This window comes from Bos indicus, chromosome 5 (assembly GCF_029378745.1).
Source record: "Bos indicus isolate NIAB-ARS_2022 breed Sahiwal x Tharparkar chromosome 5, NIAB-ARS_B.indTharparkar_mat_pri_1.0, whole genome shotgun sequence".
Taxonomy (NCBI): Eukaryota; Metazoa; Chordata; class Mammalia; order Artiodactyla; family Bovidae; genus Bos; species Bos indicus.
The window spans coordinates 40,831,164-40,852,623 of NC_091764.1; the positions used below are offsets into that span (position 1 = coordinate 40,831,164).

The window sequence follows — 21,460 nt, forward strand, 5'->3', positions numbered from 1 at the left end:
ATCAAAGTTCATAATATGATCATGGGTTTACACAGGGCACATGTAGATTCCCTCACCAATCACTGACTTTTAGAAAGGAAAGGACAGACTTGACAGAACATCAGGACTATATAGGAACTCAGAAGTCATTCTAATCCAACTCCCTTATTGAAAATCAGGAAACTGAGATCTTGAGAGTGCAGTGACACTCTGCTGGCAATAATAGAGCTAGAACTAGGCTTTTTTTCTCTCTCCAACCACCTCTCAACTCCATTCAGAGTCTTCTTACTGCACCCTGACTGGTAAATGATGCCTACAAAGGAATTCCTTTCAGGCCAGTTCAACTCATTCTTGCTTTGCAGTCCTGAAGTAGAAAACAGATAAATTTATTCTAAGATGAAAAGAACACAATCTGTATGCTCTACCTTCTCTATGGATTTATTTTTAACATATATATATATAAATAGAAGTAAAGTGTATTTACAAGTTATCTTAGTTTCAGGTGTGTGTATAGATGTAAAAATCTCTATATATACATATATATGTATATACATATAATATATACATAATGTATACATATGTATACATATATACATTTTTACATATATTTTTTTACACATATATATAAATTGAAGTAAAATTTATTTACAAGTTATCTTAGTTTCAGGTGTGTGTATATATGTAAAAGTCTATATATATGTATATATAATAATATTATATATATATATAGTTTTTCAGATTCTTATAGGTTATTACAAAATATTGAGTATGTTTCCTGTGCTACAGCAGGTCCTTCTTGGTTATCTGTCTTATCTATAGTAGTGTGTGTATGGGACTGGACATCCCTGGTGGCTCAGCTGATAACGAATCAACCTGCAATGCAGGAGACACAGTTTGACTGCTGGGTCAGGAAGATTCGCTGGAGAAGGGATAGGCTACCCACTCCAGTATTCCTGGGCTTCTCTGGTGGCTCAGATGGTAAATAATTCACCTGCAATGTGGGAGGGCTGGGTTAAATCCCTGGGTTAGGAAGATCCCCTGGAGAAGGGAATGGCTACCCACTGCGGTATTTTGACCTGGAGAATTCCATGCACAGAGGAGCCTGGTAGGCTACAGTCCATGGGGTCACAAATCTCAATATCCTAATTTATAATTCCCATAGCACTTTCCTCTTTGGTAAACCATCAATTTGTTTTCTATGTCTCAGGGTCTATTTCTGTTTAATAAATAAGTTCATTTGTATCATTTTTTTTTAGATTCCACATGTAAGCAATATCATATGATATTTGGCTTTCTCTGTTTGGCTTACTTCACTTAGTATAATAATCTCTAGACCCATCAATGTTGTTTCAAATGTCATTATTTTATTCCTTTTATGGCTAAGTAATATTACATATGTATGTATACCACATCTTCTTCATCCATTCATCTACTGATGAACATTTAGGTTGCTTCCATGTCTTGGCTATTGCAGATAATGCTGCAGTGAATACAGGGGTGCATGTGTCTTTTTGAATTATATTTTTGCCTGGATATATGTCCAGGAGTGGGATTGCAGAATCACATAGCAACCCTATTTTTAGATTTTTGAGGAACCTCATACTGTTTTACATAATGGCTGCATCAACTTACATTCCCACCAACAGTGTTGGTGGTGTTCCTTTTTCTCCACACCCTCTCACACATTTTTTATTTGTAGATTTTTAAAAACTTTATGGCCATTCTGACATCAGTGTATGGTGGCACTTCATTGTAGCTTTGATTTGCATTTCTGTAATAATAATTAGCAAGGTTGGGCATCTTTTCATGTGCCTATTGGTCATCTGTATGTTTTCTTTGGAGAAACATCTATTTTGGTCTTCTGCCCATTTTTTTTTTTTTAATTGGATTGTTTGTTTTTTTTGTTTGTTTGTTTAAGAGTTGTATGAGCTGTTTATATATTTTTGAAACTTATCCCTTTAGAAATTATTCAGTCACAACATTTGCAAATATTTTCTGTCAGTGCAGAAGTTGTCTTTTTATTTCATTTATGGTTTCCTTTGCTATGCAAACACTTAGAAATTTGATTAGGTTTCATTTATTTTTGCTTTTATTTCTATTGCCTTAGTAGATTGACCTAAGAAAACATTTGTATGATTTATGTCAGAGAACGTTTTTGCCTGTGTTATCTTCTAGGAGTTTTACATCATCACTCTTTGATATATGAAATTACGTAACCTAGATACCAACCAGGTTCTGCTATAAACAAGACAGCAGGCTCAAAACAGAGTCAGATGGGAAAGCTCATGTCACCAAACTGAGACTGAACATAGTCACAGTTTTGCTTCTCCCAGAAACAGAATCTTAAGCTAATCAATCAGGAATCACCTAGTGAGTATTGGGTAAGTAATCTGCCAAATGCCAATGCCTATCAAAAGAGTAACCTTTGGATAACCAATCTTGCCTAGTAAAGCTTCCTTCTTCCTGCTCCAAATCTCTTGGCTTATATAACTCATCATATTCCTTTCAGTCTGCTAGACTGGATGCTGCCTGATTAATGAATTACTGAATCTTCAAAATCTATTCAGTTGAATTTTATTTTTTCAGTTTTGGTAGTAACAGTGGAATCCAAAGTTTCAGAGGCACTAAGAAATGCAGATGTTAGTACCCACTGAATACTTTGGGTTCTGTCTGTCTTGCTGTTTCAAACAGTCATGGATAAGTTTCTCTCAGATTCTAAACCAGGCTCTCACTATTTTTGACTTTCCAGTCCCAGGTTAACAGATCAGTCTAGACTGACAGAAGGCTCTATCAGAACACCAGTCTTTAGAATTTGGTTATTCTACAATTGCTGTCCAGGGATTAACAGGTTAGCTTGACCTGGCAGATCAGTCCACCTGGATCTAGCCCTTGGCCATTCCACAGTACTGTTTCTTTGGTTATTGCTGATGTCCATACTCCTGCTTCCTCAGTTACAATTATTACTTTTAATGTGAACATGAGGTAAATGAATAATAGATCCACTGCTGATGGGAGTCTCAGAAGCCAAAGTTGCAAAATTGGTGGGTATAAATCAGGCATTTAGAAGCTATCAGAGCATTTGCCACTTAAACCTAAGACTCTGGTGCTAGGATAAATTGGTACCCTGGAAAACACCACAAAACTCTCAACCCAGGGACACATTCCTCTTAGGTATTAATTTAATTCTGACAGACCCAAGGCTTATCTAGAGAAATAGGATACTCAAGTCCCAAATAATTGAGTCCTTCACCTTCTAGAACACCTACTTATTTTTAAGAACTATGATCCTGGAAACTGTAGATATCTATAATGACAGCAAAATCTTACTAATGAGTACACTGGAAAGCAGTGGTTCCCAAATCAAATAAACAAAATGGGATATCTATTTTAATTGGCTATAGAAGCCTCCCAAAACTTTGAGGTTCTAAAATAGCTTCATTGCATTTTTCATTGCAAAAAGCTATTAAAAAATTAAAGACACACGAGGTACTCCCTCTAAAAGGCTATAAGATTAACATGACTCCTACTGCTTCACTCTGTGTTATCTGAGTCTACTAATCCTCTGTCTGAATTGCCTTTCTATTCTATTGTTGTTGTTTAGTCACTCTGTCATGTCCGACTCTTTGCAACCCCATGGGCTGCAGCATGCCAGGCTTTCCTGTCCTTCACCATTCCCCGCAACTTGCTCTAATTCATGTCCATTGAGTCAGTGATGCCACCCAACCATCTCATCTTCCGTCTCCTCCTGCCTCCAATCTTTCCCAGCATGGGGATTTTCTAATGAGTCAGTTCCTCACATCTGGCAGCAAAGTATTGGAGTTTCAGCTTCAGCATCAGTCCTTCCAATGAATATTCAGGATTGATTTCCTTTAGAATTGACTGGTTTGACCTCCTTTCAGTCCAAGGCACTCTCAAGAGTCTTCTCCAATACCACAGTTCAAAAGCATCAGTTCTTAGGTGCTCCGTTTTCTTTATGGTCCAACTCTCACATCCATACATGACTACTGGAAAAACCATAACTTTGACTATACAGACCTATGTTGACAAAATAATGTCTCTGCTTTTTAATATGCTATCTAGGTTTGTCATAGCTTTTCTTCCAAGAAGCAAACATCCTTTAATGTCATGACTACAGTCAAACCATCTGCAGTGATTTTGGAGCTCAAGAAAATAAAGTCTGTCACTGTTTTCCCATCTATTTGACATGAAGTGATGGGACTTAATGCCATGATCTTAGTTTTTTGAATGTTGAGCTTTAAGCCACTTTTCCACTCTCCTCGTTCACCTTCATCAAGAGGCTCTTTAGTTTCTCTTCACTCTTTGCCATAAGGGTGATGTCATCTGCATATCAGAGGTTATTGATATTTCTCCCAGCTATCTTGATTCAGTATCCAGGTTGTTCTTCATCCAGCCTGGCATTTCTCATGATGCACTCTGAATATAAGTTAAATAAGCAGGGTGATAATATACAGCCTTGATGTACTCCTTTCCCAGTTTTGAACCAGTCCATTGTTCCATGTCCAGTTCTAACTGTCGTTTCTTGACCTGCATACAGGTTTCTCAGGAGGCAGGTAGGTGGTCTGGTATTCCCATCTCTTTAAGAATTTTCTGCTCTATAGGAAGTGTTAAATAATTATGTTTTAAAATAAGACTATCTCTTGAATAACCACCTTCAAATATCTTTTACTTTTGGGTTAAAAACCAAGCTAAGGGCCTCAGTTAAAGAATTTCCTAAACCTAGAAAGGATTCCCAAAAGTTTTCTAAAGAATGTAATTTTCCTCAGGGCCTATGACTCCAGACTGGCAAATCTTAACTACCTTCTACACATGCTGGTAAGACCTGGTGAAGACCCACAATAGGTGCAGGAAGCAGAATGGCATAACCCCAAGACTGATATTGAGATCAATATCCAACAGGGTCACCTTATGAACAAGAAAATATCATGAAATAGCAGCCAATATTTTATAAGCTATTCCTAGAGTTCCCTGCCCACACTGATTGGCCTATTATTCAAACCTGCAAACAAAAGAAAGATGAATCTGTGCCAGACTTTAAAGATAATCTGAAAATTTTTTTCCTACAGCATGAAGGTAGGACAGGTATGCAGGGACATGCCTCAAGAAAAATATCCTATGTCCCAATTTTTGCTGAGTCTCTGGGATTCTCCTTATTCTCAGCAAAACCATTGGAACCTTGGAAACAAAAGCTGTCATTGCTCTGCCTTTTCCTAGAGTGAATGTTTGCTTTTAAATTTCCCTTCACAAGTTTACCTTCAAGAATGTTACTGTTTGAAATGCTCCCAGGGTGTATAGAAAAGAAAGGAATAAAGCCAGACTATCACCACTTAAAAGTAGTTTACAATTCATGCCCCAAAGAGGGGAAAAAATGGATTACTGCAAAGACAGAATGAGTCATATTCAGTCATTGAGACTAACTGTATGCTTAAAGGGGTAAGGATCTGTAGCAAAATGACCTCAACTTCTGAGCCTATTGTTAAAAAGAATCTTGGGAGCATCCATTCCATCAAACAGAGTTTGAGGAAATTAACTATTATAGACAATTTATTTACTTATTTTTTTTAATATGTATTTATTTGGCTGCACTGGGTCTTAGTTGTGGCACATGGGATCTTTGACCTTCATTGCATCATGTGAGATCTTAGTTGAAGCGTGTGGGATCTAGTTCCCTGAACAGGCATGGAACCCAGGCTCTCTGCATTGGGAATGTAGTCTTAGCTACTGGACAGCCAGGGAAGTTTCAAGTTTCTTTACTTAAATCATCATATACCTAAGCATTATTAGTAAAATTTCTAGCAAATACTCTTTTGTTCTAATACCCTTAAACAATTATCTTGTAGGGGAGCATAATTTGCCACCCCAAAATGTTTCTTTGGTATGTGAATCATTTTAAATTGAAACAATCAAGGGCCACAAAGGCTCAAGAAGAAGCTTGAACTTTCCTCTTTAATATCTAAAAGAATGTACAGGTAGAGGACCTTGTCCAGGAAGAGAGTTATTACTATGAATAACTATAGTATGAACCGAGTGCTTAGACAGGAAGGAACCAAGCAAAGTCTGTTTGTTGAAATTTCATGCTGTGTCTCATTGTCTCTGCACAACTAAGCACATAGCTGTTCACCAAACTTGTTTTTCCATAGTCATGTAAATTGCCTTCCTCTCCTTGAGTTCCAAATCAATTCCCCCAATATCCCTTTTTTTTTTCTTTAGCTGAGAATTGTGGTTAAGTAAGGGTTTTGGTCCTTTTGGTGAGTTACTCAGTTTTTTTCTGGAACTGTCCAGTGTGTACGTGTTATTAAAAGTTAGTTTGATTTTCTACTTAAATCATCTATTATTAACCTGTCTCCACATCAATTTAATTCTTAGACCAGCCAGAAGAACCTAGAAGGGTAGAAGAAAAACACTTCTTCCTCCCTGACAATCTCTATACTCACTTTTATTCATCTAAGCATACATGTTAGAGATAATCCCAACAGATGATCTCATTTGTCCTCTCATATTGAAATCTTCCCAAAGTCAAGAAGAGTTCTTATTTTTAAATATTCAACTGGCTTTATCAAGAAGTTTGTGAATTTTCTTAAACTTTACACATAAACATTCTTACTTGCTTCATTTGGAGTTTATAAGTAAATTGTTATGTTAAAAATAGTTCACCAAAGAAAATCAAGATAATAGAGAAGGAAGATGTTGGGCTCATCTCCTCTCACAAACACATCAGAACTACAACCGCATAGATCAGGTCTCACTGAAATCAACCTGGGGACTAGTAGAAGAGCTTTTCTATAACCAAGCCTATAAAGAAAGATCCACACAGAGTCTGGTAGGAAGGAGAAAGAGGCCTGCATCTACTCAAGACCAACACCTCTTATAGAGTACACAGAAAAGGAGGGGGAAATCACAGGCTTGGGGATCTTCTCTGGAGATCAAGGAATTCAAGTTACTTATTAGGCACCCCAGCTCTGAGGTCTAACACTGGAATAATGAACACAATTGGCTAACTTAAAAACCAGTGGGGCCTACAGGAGGATTGTAGAAACGAGGACTCCGCTCTTAAGAAGCAAACACACAGACTTGCTTACTCCTAGTCACAATGTGTAGGCAGAAGATTGAAAACTACCTGAGGCTCTGGCCAGCTTGCCAGGATTACAACCCTTGTGCCCCCAGACCTACTCAGCCCATATGAAGATCCCACTCTAGATCCTCTTGCTTCAGTACTACTCCCTGCTAAGGCAGTGGCTACCATTGCCAATGAGAATGTGCATATGGAAGGAATAGAACCAGTTCTGACCTAAGTCATGCTTCTGACCAAGGTAGAGGAAATCATTGCCAGCATGGAAGTTGAGGCACACACTCGGGGAGGGGGGAGGGGGACAAGACTAACTCCAGGGAAGAGACTGCCAACAGGAGTGGCCATCAACATGCACCATCAAAAGGGAGCAAGACTAGCTCCAGGGTAGAGACTGCCATCGCCAGAGCACCTGTCGTTGCACACACTCAGAAGGGAACAAGCCTAAGTGTAGGGTGAAGAATGCTTAGTACATGAAGAATGCATAATGATGCTGCACATAAGGAACCACTTTCAAGAACAAAATACTAACCATTTCACCCAATTTTACAAAGTTAAACAAATATGATTCAAATTAAAGAAAAAGGAAAAAAAAAAAAAAAAAACCTGTGAAAGACCATAATGATACAGAGAAAAGTAATTTACCTGATAAAATCTTTCAAATAAAAAACATAAAAAGCTAACTAACCAGGGAAAAGAATAGATGAACACTGAGAATTTTAACAAAGAATCAGAAAGTATAAAAAAGAACCAGTCAGAGCTGAGGCGAATAACTAAATTTTTAAAAAATGACACTAGAGAAAATTAAAAGCAGTCTAGATAATACAAAAGAACATATAAATGATCTGGAAGATGGAACAATGGAAATCACCCATTTAAAACAGCAAAAAGAAAAAAGTAATTTTTTAAAGATAAGAATAGCTTAAGGCATCTCAGAAACAATATCAAGCAATTAACATTTATATTATAGGAGTCTCAGAAGGAGAAGAGAGAGAGAAAGGGGTAGAAAATGTATATGATGAAATTATGGCTGAAAACTTCCTGAACCTGGAGAAGGACAGATATCCAGTTATAGGAAGCACAGAGACTCCCAAACAAAATGAATCCAATGAGTTCCAGACCATAACGTGATTAAAATAGTGAAAGTTAAATATAACAGGAAAATTGTAAAGACACCAAGAGAAAAACAAAGAGTCACATGCAAAATAACCTCTATAAGGTTATCAGTTAATTTTTTAGCAGCAACTTTGCAGACCAGAAGGGAGTAGTATGATAACCTGACGCAAACAGTCAACTCATTGGAAAAGACCCTGATGCTGGGAAAGATTGAAGGCAGAAGGAAAAGAGGGTGACAGAGGATGGGATGGTTGGATGGTATCACTGAGCAATAGACATGAACTTGGAAAAACTCTGGGAGATGGTAAGGGACAGGGAAATCTGGCATCCTGCAGTCCATGGGGTCACAAAGAGTCAGACATGACTTGGTGACTGAACAACAATAATAATATCTCTCATGAGAACAATAATAATATCTCTCAAAGAGATATAAAAACTCTTCAAATATTAACAAGCAGAATCCCAAAATATATTAAAAGGATCATATATCATGATTAAGTGAGGTTTATTCCAAGGAGGCAAGGATGGTTCACTGCTTATATATCAATGTTATACCACACTAAAAAATGAGGGATAAAAATTACATGATCACCACTGTAAGTTAGACAAAGTGTTTGACCAAATTTGACCCTCATTCATGATGAAAACTCTCAACAAAGCTCATATAGTAGAAACATATCTCAACATAATAAAGGCCATTTATGACAAACTCACATCTGATATTAGTCAGTGGTGAAAACTAAAAACTTTCCCTCTGAAATCAGAAGCAAGACAAGGATGCCTGCTCTCACCATTTCTACTTAACACAGTATTGGAAGTCCTATCCACAGCAATCAGACCAAAAAAAGAAAGAAAAGTCATCCAAATTGGAAGTGAAGAAATAAAACTCACTACTAACAGATAGCATAATACTATTGGGTTGGCCAAAAAGTTTGTTTGTTTTCTGTAAGATGGCTCTAGTAGTGCTTCAGATCAGGTCAGATCAGATCAGTCACTCAGTTGTGTCCAACTTTTTGTGACCCCACGAATCACAGCACACCGGGCCTCCCTGTCCATCATCATCTCCCGGAGTTCACTTAAACTCACGTCCATCGAGTTGGTGATGCCACGCAGCCATCTCATCCTCTGTCATCCGCTTTTCCTCCTGCCCCCAATCCCTCCCAGCATCGAAGTCTTTTCCAATGAGTCAACTCTTCACATGAGGTGGCCAAAGTACTGGAGTTTCAGCTTTGGCATCATTCCTTCCAAAGAAATCCCAGGGCTGATCTCCTTCAGAATGGACTGGTTGGATCTCCTTGCAGTCCAAGGGACTCTCAAGAGTCTTCTCCAACACCACAGTTCAAAACCATCAAGTCTTCGGTGCTCAGCTTTCTTCACAGTCCAACTTTCACATCCATACATGACCACTGGAAAAACCATAGCCTTGACTAGACGGACCTTTGCTTAGTTCTCTTTAATTTCATTCAAAACAGTTTTGTTAGATTGTTTTGTGACAGCTGCCATATCAGCATGCAGTTTTAAAAAAGCTTATCAAAATTGTTGAATTTTTGTGTAGCCAATTTAATAATTAAGACGGAAGGGGGAAAGCAACATTTTTTGCATATTATGATTTATTATTTAAAGAAAGGTAAAAACGCAACTGAAAAACAAGAAGATTTGTTCTGTGTATGAAAAGGGTGTTGTGACTGATTAAATGAGTCAAAAAAGTGGTTTGAAAATGGGCTAAAGAACTAAACAGACATTTCTCCAAAGAAGACAAACAGATGGCTAACAAACACATGAAAAGATGTTCAACATCACTAATTATCAGAGAAATGCAAATTAAAACCACAATGAGGTACCATCTCACGCTGGTCAGAATGGCTGCTATCAAAAAGTCTACAAACAATAAACGTTGGAGAGGGTGCGGACAAAAGGGAACCCTCTTACACTGTTGGTGGGAATGCAAACTAGTACAGCCACTATGAAGAACAGTGTGGAGATTCCTTAAAAACTGGTAATAGAACTGCCTTATGACCCAGAAATACCACTCCTGAGCATATAATCTGAGGAAACCAGAACTGAAAGAGATACATGTACCCCAATGTTCATCACAGCACTGCTTACAATAGCTAGGACATGGAAGCAACCTAGATGTCTATTGGCAGATAAATGGATAAGCAAGTTGTGGTACTATACACAATGGAATATTACTCAGCTATTAAAAAGAATGCATTTGAATCCGTTCTAATGAGGTGGATAAAACTGGAGCCTATTATACAGAGTGAAGTAAGTCAGAAAGAAAAACAGCAATACAGTATATTAACATATACATATACATATATATATATATATATATATAGAGAGAGAGAGAGAGAGAGAGAGAATTTAGAAAGATGGTAACAAAGACCCTATATGCAAGACAGCAAAAGAGACACAGATGTAAAGAACAAACTTTTGGACTCAGTGGGAGAAGGCCAGGGTGGGATGATTTGAGAGAATAGCATTGAAACATGTATATTACCATACTTGAAATAGATCGCCAGTCCAGGTTTGATGCATGAGACAGGGCACTCAGGGTCAGTGCACTGAGATGACCCTGAGGAATGGGATGGGGAGGGAGGTAGGAGGGGGGTTCAGGATGGGGGACATGTGTACACCTGTGGCTGATTCATGTAAATCTATGGCAAAAACCACTACAGTATTGTGAAATAATTAGCCTCCAGTTAAAATAATTTTTTTTTAAAGCGGTTTGAGAAGTTTTGCACTGGAGATTTCTCACTGGACAGTGCTCTGTGGTCAGGTAGACCAGTTGAAATTGATAGCAATCAAATCAAGGCATTAATAAAGAACAGTCAACATTATGCCAAGTGGGAAATAGCTGACATACTCAAAATGATCAAATCAAGCATACAATGTCATTTGCACCACCTTGGTTATCTTAATCGCTTTGATGTTTGGGTTTCATAGACGTGAAAAAACCTTCTTGACCATATTTCTGCATGTGATTCTCTACTTAAGTGTAACAAAAAACATTCTAGATTTAAAACCAATTATGACAGTTATGAAAAGTGAACACTGCACAATAATGTGGAATGGAAGATACCATGGGGCAAGTGAAATGAACCACAACCAACCACACCAAGTCTGGTCTTTATCCAAAGAAGGGATTCTTGCCCACAGTTGTAGATATAATAGTCATTTGAATTAAATTCATCCATTCCTGTCCATTTTACCTCACAGAGTCCTAAAATGTTGATGTTCACTCTGGCCATCTCCTGTTTGACCACCTCCAATTTACCTGGATTCATGGACCTAACATTCCAGGTTCCTATGCAATATTATTCTTTACAGCATTAGCATTTACTTCCACATTCACAACTAGGCATTTTTTCCATTTTTACTCAGCCTCTTCATTCCTTCTGGAGCTATTTCTCTGTTGTTCTACAGTAGCATATTAAGTAGCATGACATTACAGTAGCATGACACCACCCTTATGGCAGAAAGTGAAGAGGAACTAAAAAGCCTCTTGATGAAAGTGAAAGTGGAGAGTGAAAAAGTTGGCTTAAAGCTCAACATTCAGAAAACGAAGATCATGGCATCCGGTCCCACCACTTCATGGGAAACAGATGGGGAAACAGTGGAAACAGTGTCAGACTCTATTTTTCGGGGCTCCAAAATCACTGCAGATGGTGACTGCAGCCATGAAATTAAAAGACGCTTACTCCTGGGAAGGAAAGTTATGACCAACCTAGATAGCATATTCAAAAGCAGAGACATTACTTTGCCAACAAAGGTCCGTCTAGTCAAGGCTATGGTTTTTCCTGTGGTCATGTATGGATGTGAGAGTTGGACTGTGAAGAAGGCTGAGCACCGAAGACTTGATGCTTTTGAACTGTGGTGTTGGAGAAGACTCTTGAGAGTCCCTTGGACTGCAAGGAGATCCAACCAGTCCATTCTGAAGGAGACCAGCCCTGGGATTTCTTTGGAAGGAATGATGCTAAAGCTGAAACTCCAGTACTTTGGCCACCTCGTGCGAAGAGTTGACTCATTGGAAAAGACTCTGATGCTGGGAGGGATTGGGGGCAGGAGGAGAAGGGGACGACAGAGGATGAGATGGCTGGATGGCATCACTGACTCAATGGGTGTGAGTCTGAGTGAACTCCAGGTGTTGGTGATGGACAGGGAGGCCTGGCGTGCTGCGATTCATGGGATCCTAAAGAGTCAGACACGACTGAGCGACTGATCTGATCTGATCTGACCTCGGGGAGTTCATCTTTAAGTGTCATATCTTTTTGCCTTTCATTCGGGAATAACATGGAATATAATTTATAAAAATATTTAATCACTATGTTGTACATCTGAAACTAATATAATGTTATACATCAACTATAATTCAATTTTTGAAAGGAAAGACCTTTTCCATCAAATAACTATCCTATAATGTTTTTGATAATGTCAAAAGCTTTTAAATTAAGAGGCAAAAAGTCATGTACTGTTACTATCTTCAGCAGAAACAAAATGTGGTTACGTTTGCAATAGGATTTCCAGTAAAATGCATACATGATATGCTAAGCACTCATGAAGTGCTCAATAAATATTTGCTGATGACTGATGCTTTGCCTTACAGGCAGAAAGTGCCACTTGTTAATAAGAATATGAGTACTTTAAAATGGAAAATTTTAGGAACTTGAAGAGCCAAATGCCACTATTTGAAATAGCACTATCAAATATGTAGTTGATCCATTAACTCTTGCTTTAGTTCAGTTCAGTTCAGTTCAGTTGCTCAGTCGTGTCTGACTCTTCACGACCCCATGAATTGCAGCACGCCAGGCCTTCCTGTCCATCACCAACTCCTGGAGTTCACTCAGACTCATGTCCATTGAGTCAGTGATGCCAGCCATCTCATTCTCTGTGGTCCCCTTCTTCTCCTGCCCCCAATCCCACCCAGCATCAGAGTCTTTTCCAATGAGTCAATTCTTCGCATGAGATGGCCAAAGTACTGGAGTTTCAGCTTTAGCATCATTCCTTCCAAAGAAATCCCGGGGCTGGTCTCCTTCAGAATGGACTGATTGGATCTCCTTGCAGTCCAAGGGACTCTCAAGAGTCTTCTCCAACACCACAGTTCAAAAGCATCAAGTCTTCGGCGCTCAGCCTTTTTCACAGTCCAACTCTCACATCCATACATGACCACAGGAAAAACCATAGCCTTGACTAGACGGACCTTTGTTGGCAAAGTAATGTCTCTGCTTTTGAATATGCTGTCTAGGTTGGTCATAACTTTCCTTCCCAGGAGTAAGCGTCTTTTAATTTCATGGCTGCAGTCACCATCTGCAGTGATTTTGGAGCCCCCCCAAAAATAGAGTCTGACACTGTTTCCACTCTTTCCCCATCTATTTGCCATGAAGTGATGGGACCGGATGCCATAATCTTTGTTTTCTGAATGTTGAGATTTAAGCCAACTTTTTCACTCTCCACTTTCACTTTCATCAAGAGGCTTTTTAGTTCCTCTTCACTTTCTGCCATAAGGGTGGTGTCATCTGCATATCTGAGGTTATTGAAATTTCTCCAAGAAATCTTGACTACAGCTTGTGTTTCTTCCAGACCAGCGTTTCTCATGATGTACTCTGCATATAAGTTAACTAAGCAGGGTGACAATATACAGCCTTGACATACTCCTTTTCCTATTTGGAACCAGTCAGTTGTTCCATGTCCAGTTCTAACTGTTGCTTCCGGACCTGCATACAGATTTCTCAAGAGGCAGGTCAGGTACTCTGGTATTCCCATCTCTTTCAGAATTTTCCACAGTTTATTGTGATGCACACAGTCAAAGGCTTTGGCATAGTCAATAAAGCAGAAATAGATGTTTTTCCGGAACTCTCTTGCTTTTCCCATGATCCAGCGGACATCGGCAATTTGATCTCTGGTTCCTCTGCCTTTTCTAAAACCAGCTTGAACATCAGGAAGTTCATGGTTCACCTATTGCTGAAGCCTCAGCTTGGAGAATTTTGAGCATTACTTTACTAGCATGTGAGATGAGTGCAATTGTGCTGTAGTTTGAGCATTCTCTGGCATTGCCTTTCATTGGGATTGGGAAAAAAACTGACCTTTTCCAGTCCTGTGGCCACTGCTGAGTTTTCCAAATTTGCTGGCATATTGAGTGCAGCATTTCACAGCATCATTTTCAGGATTTGAAATAGCTCAACTGGAATTCCATCACCTCCACTAGCTTTGTTTGTAGTGATGCTTTCTAAGGCCCACTTGACTTCACATTCCAGGATGTCTGGCTCTAGGTGAGTGATCACACCATCGTGATTATCTGGGTCGTGAAGATCTTTTTTGTACAGTTCTTCTGTGTATTCTTGCCACCTCTTCTTAATGTCTTCTGCTTCTGTTAGGTCCATGCCATTCCTGTCCTTTATCGAGCCCATCTTTGCAGGAAATGTTCCCTTGGTATCTCTAATTTTCTTGAAGAGATCTCTAGTCTTTCCCATTCTGTTGTTTTCCTCTATTTCTTTGCATTGATTGCTGAGGAAGGCTTTCTTATCTCTCCTTGCTATTCTTTGGAACTCTGCATTCAGATGCTTATATCTTTCTTTTTCTCCTTTGCTTTTCACTTCTCTTCTTTTCACAGCTATTTGTAAGGCCTCCCCAGACAGCCATTTTGCTTTTTTGCATTTCTTTTCCATGGGGATGGTCTTGATCCCTGTCTCCTGTACAATGTCACGAACCTCATTCCATAGTTCATCATGCTCTGTATCTATCAGATCTAGTCCCTTAAATCTATTTCTCACTTCCACTGTATACGGGATTTGATTTAGGTCATACCTGAATGGTCTAGTAGTTTTCCCTACTTTCTTCAATTTCAGTCTGAATTTGGTGATAAGGAGTTCATGATCTGAGCCACAGTCAGCTCCTGGTCTTGTTTTTGTTGACTGTATAGAGCTTTTCCATCTTTGGCTGCAAAGAATATAATCCATGTGATTTCGGTGTTGACCATCTGGTGATGTCCATGTGTAGAGTCTTCTCTTGTGTTTTTGGAAGAGAGTGTTTGCTATGACCAGTGCATTTTCTTGGCAAAACTCTGTTAGTTGTTGCCCTGCTTCATTCCGTATTTCAAGGCCAAATTTGCCTATTACTCCAGGTGTTTCTTGACTTCCTACTTTTGCATTCCAGTCCCCTAAATGAAAAGGACATCTTTTTTGGGTGTTAGTTCTTATGATGAGTCAACTGAATAGGACAAAGAACCTGCATTTTGAAAGTTTTTGAAAAGGGGTTCATATTTTGTCAAGTTTGAGATTTAGATAAAGCAACAGAAGTCATGTTTCCCCTCATTTTGTGTAAGAATACCATTTTAATAGGTTTTGCTTTGTATAAATGGCTTTCCCCAGAGGAAAGTTGCTCAATCATCAACAAATGAATCTCTCCATTGGAAGCACGTGATAGAACAAAAGAGCATAGTTTGAATTATGGTACAATTGGGCAGAAATCACAGTACCAACATTTATAGTTGCATGTGATCAATGGCAAATAACATGTTTGAGCCTTTATTCTCCTTACGTGAAAAATGGAAAAAACAGCATTTATCTTTCAGGATTGTTATAGGGATAGTGATAATAAATGCATAATAAAATATGCATTATATTTTAAAATAACTATTATCAAAATTACAAAGAATATTCCAACTTGAGAAAATGCTTTAAAATAAGACAAAATTATGGAATAATCATTGATCTAAAAATAATAACATTCAAGACTACATTTCTGGATATAGAGCATAATACAGAACCTAAAGTAGAATTTCCTCTTCAATATGTAGTACTCTTGCCTGGAGAATCCCATGGACGGAGGAGCCTGTTGGGCTGCAGTCCATGGGGTCATAAAGAGTCGGACACGAAGTGAGCACCTTCACTTTCACTTTTCACTTTCATGCATTGGAGAAGGAAATGGCAACCCACTCCAGTGTTCTTGCCTGGGGAATCCCAGGGATGGCAGAGCCTGGTGAGCTGCCGTCTATGGAGTTTCACAGAGTCGGACACGACTGAAGCGACTTAGCAGCAGCAGCAGCAACAGCAGCATACTGTTTTTTATTTTTCTATTTGTATAAAAAAAGTCAAGCTTACAGAAAAGTTGAAAAGTAACATACTGAATCCTGCATACCCTTTACTTAGTTTCAACTGTTGCAGGGCAAGAAATTTTCCTCTACTCTTCTAGGTTCTTCTAACTGGTCTAAGAGTTAAATTGACTTGAAACAGATTAACAGGAAAATATCTAACAAAAATTTAACAACATGTATACAGAGATGGCATCACCCACTCAATGGACATGAGTTTGAGCAAACTCTGGGAGATGGTGAAGGACAGGGATGACTGGTGTGCTGCAGTCCATGGGGTCACAAAGAGCCAGATACCACTGAGCGACTGAACAACAATAATAACACAGGGGATGGACACAGGAAAACTGAAGAACTTGCTAAAATGGCTGCAAACCTCACCTTAAATACCATCTTCAGCTCAACACAAAAGAGGATATTGGGAGTAGAGGTTTGGAACTTAAAGGGGAGAAAAACAATTTACAGGAAGATAGAAAAGCAAATGATTGGTAAACAAATATTTGCTGAGTCATCTAGAGACAATGGAACTCAGAGTGCATGCACTATGATCTCTAGTCCCTGTGAAGTTTCCCACCCACCATATTTAGCCCATATTAATCCCATATATCTCTGGTGATATTTCTATTCTGGCAACAGGACCTTACCTAAATTCTTTAGACAACTAAGGGAGAAGGAAAAAGACTTTTTTTTCTTTTTTAAATCTTCTCCTTTGCTCTGAGAGCTGTTCTGAAGAAGTAAGGGAGGAACCAGAATACACAGGAATTTTTGCAACAAGGATCGAGTAGTCAGAATATCAAAAAACTACTGTTAATTAAGGAAAACCAAGGATCTCAAGTTGAAAAATTTAACACTTTTCAATATATGGGAAGGTGCAAGAGTCTGGGCTCCCTGGAACCATTCCTTTGATAAGAACCTCAGCTATCTGTGGCCAGTATCGTGTGTTTTCCCATTCTGAGTCTCCTCAGGGTACATCTTTGGAGGTGGCTGCTGTGCCTGACCACTTGATGGTGGGCATCCTGTTTGCATCCTGTTTCCTCACCATGTTGGGGAGGGGAGGCTGTAATGTGATGGTTTGATGGCTACAACAACCTTTGTTTACTGATATGGCAAGCAACATTTTTTCATTGACGCTCGCTGCTGACTTTTGTCTAGTTTTTGTTCTGCAATTTCTCCAGACAGTAACTCCACTGTGCCGGGTTAAGTTTGTTACACAATATCCATCAACCTCAGAGAACTGTCTAAGAGAAAGGCACTTTCGCAATATTGCTTTTTCCCCTCATCATTATTATTGACTGAAACCACTCACCCTGGTCGGGTACCATAGTAACCATTTGCACGAATTGTTTTACCACAGGAGCTCCTGGTAAGGAGCATGGAACTAACAAGCCACCACCAACTGGAAGAATTCAGAAAAGATCAAAAGGAGACACCACATGTCCTACCAACCTCCCAGAATCCTCCTCCCTGGTATCCATTTTGGCTGAGTAATGTATGCTCCACCAGGAGGGACCCAGAGTCAGACTGATTAGTCAAAGGCAATCGGAAAACTAACCCCATCACCATTAAACCCAAGACTGATGTCCTTTAGGATTGACTGGTTTGATCTCTTTGCAGTCCAAGGGACTCTCAAGGGACGTCTCCAACACCACAGTTCAAAATCATCAATTCTATGGCACTCAGCCTTCTTTATGGTCCAATTCTCACATCCGTACATGACTACTGGAAAAACCACTGCTTTGACTAAACAGACCTTTGTTAGCAAAGTAATGTCTCTGCTTTTTAATATGCTGTCTAGGTTTGCAAAGAGTCAGACACTATTGAATGACTAAGCACACACTAGGTTTATCATAGCTTTTCCTCCAAGGAGCAAGCATCTTTTAATTTCATGGCTGCAGTCATCATCCACAGTGATTTTGGAGCCCAAGAAAATAAGTCTTTCATTGTTTCCCTATCTACATGCCACAGTTATACAGTGGAAGTGACATAGAATGCTTACTATATGCTTAAATAAGTATAAGCATACTTATAAGTATAAGTATAAGCATTAGACCACTAAGATCTTTATAAATTTTATCACACTTAATCCTTTCAATAGTCATATGAGATCTTATGACTCCTGTTTCACAGATCAGAAAACTAAGGCACAGAAACAAAAAGGGAGAACAGCTGAGGTTCAAACTCTAGTATTGTGGCTCCAGAGGCCACAGTCTTAAACATTACACAATATTGCCTATACAAACCTTAGTCACTTTGGGGAGACCCAGTCATACTTTTTGATCTAGGCACAAATAAATTTACCTCCTCCTTTGAGTTTCATCCATTTAACAACCTGATATGTGCATCTCATTTTCTTTTTCTTTTCCTCCAGCTTGCCATCTAAACTATCAGTATTTCTCCTAAGGAATCTTGTATTTCTTTGAGCTCTGTCAGTAAGCCTTCATTCATTTTTGCTTCAAATTCTACTGTTTATAGAATGATGACTTGTCACTCATATGATCAACCTAGACAGCATATTAAAAAGCAGAGACATTCCTTTGCCAACAAAGGTCCATCTAGTGAAGGTTATGATTTTTCCAGGAGTCATGTATGGATGTGAGAGTTGGGTTATAAAGAAAGCTGAGACCAAAGAATTGATGCTTTTGAACTGTGGTGTTGAGAAGATTCTTGAGAGTCCCTTGGACTGCAAGGAGATCCAACCAGTACATCCTAAAGGAAATCAGTCCTGAATATTCATTGGAAGAACTGATGCCGAAGCTGAAGCTCCAATACTTTGGCCACCTGATGAAAAGAACTGACTCACTGGAAAAGACCCTGAACCTGGAAAAGATAGAAGACGGGAGGAGAAGGGGATGAGAGAGGATGAGATGGTCGGATGGCATAACTAACTCAATGGACATGAGTTTGAGTAAGCTCCAGGAGTTGGTGATGGACAGGGAAGCCTGGCATGCTGCAGTCTGTGGGGTCAGAAAGAGTCAGATACGACTGGGCAACTGAACCATCTTTCGTATCTGACTTATCTTTGACATTGTGCCCATGAAATATACATATGCATATTTACATAAAACCATTTAAATTATCCAAAGGAATATGATAAAAATAAAATTTTCACAGTTATTAAGCAACATGGCTTTTTAAAAAAAATGTAGGTATTTCAACTAATTGTTCCTTTTATTTCATACTTTTCTTACAAGGGCTTTAACAATGTATCTAAAACCTCATCAAAAAATTCTTTTTTAATCTTTGTGGAAATCTTAAGTAAACAAGTATATTTGCTGTGCAGTCAGTCTGTTGAAAATATAACAATCACACACATAGATATGTGCCATTTCTTAGATCAAAGAAATTCTTTCAGCCACTTTATTGTACAAATGTCACTTTAAAACAAAATTCTATATACTTTATTACAAAACTGAATCTGGTCTTTGTCCAAGTCCTTTAGAAAACCACCAAGTCCTGGCAATTGTCCATATTCTGATATTTCCTGTGCACTCATGTTGCAGTTTTTCTTAGTTGAGAAGAGGCGGGTTAGGAAGACTCTAATTTTGGAGTCAAACTTCTACTTCTACTTTTAAAGTTATTTGTAAGGAAACTTACACAAATTCTAATCATTCAAATAATTATATTTCATAGTTGGTGCATTGTACAAATGCAAATAAGGCTATCCACTGTGTGATAAATCAGAACTCTTTTATGGCAGTTGTTTTTTGAAGTACCTTTTAGTTAGCACCTTAATAAACATATAAGAGGGTAAATTAATGTAAACTAACAATGAAGTTGTGGGAAGGTGCTCAGAATAAATTATATAGTCCAGTTTTACCTAAAACTTATAAGAGAACCATGCTTTTCAAATGAAAATTATATATCTTTTTCATTAACAGTTGAGTTTTTCCACAAGCAATATTGCACAAGAAAAAATAATGAAGGTATTAAGTTATGATGTAAAAAGTAACGAATATCACAAGCTTTTAGAATTTCCTGCCTGGGTACTAGAATTTGATTTTTATTTCTCTTTCAATTTCCGATTTCAAAAACTTAATTTATATAAAGTTATTTATTGTATCACAGTAAAAGAGCTCCCAATCTAAGTAACTTAAAACAATAAATATTATTATCTTCACAGTTTCGGTGGGTGAGGAAATTTGGGAACAGATTAGCTGGGCAGTCGTGTCTGGGCTCTCTTACAAGGTTGCAATCAGAGTTGACAAGGGCCACAGTCATCTGAAGGCTTGACTGGACTAGACGTTACACTTCCAGTCATAGGGTGCCAAACTGTTGATGGTTTGGTGCAGGAGTCCTTGGTTTTTCTTCATGTGAGCCTCTCCACAGGCTGCCTGAGTGTCCCCATGAAACAGCAGGTGACTGGTTTCCTCCAGAACAAATTATGTAAGAGAGAGAACAAAGTGATACTCCTTTCATAACCTAGACTCAGAAGTCACACACTGTCACTTCCACCACTTTCTAGTTGTTAGAAGTCAGTCAGAGTCTAGCTCACGTTCAGAAGGAGGGAAGTTAGGCTCCATCTTTTGAAGTGAGGTCTATCAAAATACAGTGTGGACATGTTTTTAAACCACAAAGAGTGTTTTCTACTTTATTTTTTACTTATTATAAAGAAAGTTTAACAAAAACCTAAAATTATAGTAATAGAGAATTTATCTAATTCTCAAATATTTCCCCAAATTTTTTTCAACAAACTTACTTAACAGCCCTGTATATCCTGAAAACTTTTTCTCACAATTCTATTGCTGTTAAGCATATAAGCTTGTTCCTACATTCACCATCAGTACAATGGTGGTTAAACATGAATACTTTGATGTACTAGACTGTGAGGTTCTTATCAGGCTTTGAGATTTGAAACTTTCTGTTTTTCATCTACCCTGAAGCCTCTGATTTTGCATTATGTATGTATCCTGTCTGGCATTCAAAAGTTTGGTGAATAAATAAATGAAGCATCTATATTCCTTAATTGTTGGTTTAGGATTCTTGGATCTAGCATTTCCCATCATATTCATAAAGTAAAATCAGAGATTTTATAAAAATATTGCATTTTGGACCCTGAAAAGTTACGGCAAAATATGTGTCATGACTTATTTCATAAGAAAATGAAAAGTCATAGGGAGATAAAAGTATTGAGAAGAAACTGGTATATCCATCTGTTCCTCCCCCTACCCCACATGTGTGTGCACATATAA

General features: G+C 38.4%; 1 long non-coding RNA gene across 1 annotated transcript; it reads left to right on the top strand.

Annotated features, from left to right (window-relative positions):
* The first annotated feature begins 2,223 nt into the window (after positions 1-2,223).
* Positions 2,224-21,234, top strand: LOC139183117 (uncharacterized). The gene is made up of 2 exons (XR_011566602.1): positions 2,224-2,360; positions 17,626-21,234. It is a non-coding gene; the product is annotated as an uncharacterized lncRNA (long non-coding RNA).
* The last annotated feature ends 226 nt before the right edge of the window (positions 21,235-21,460 follow it).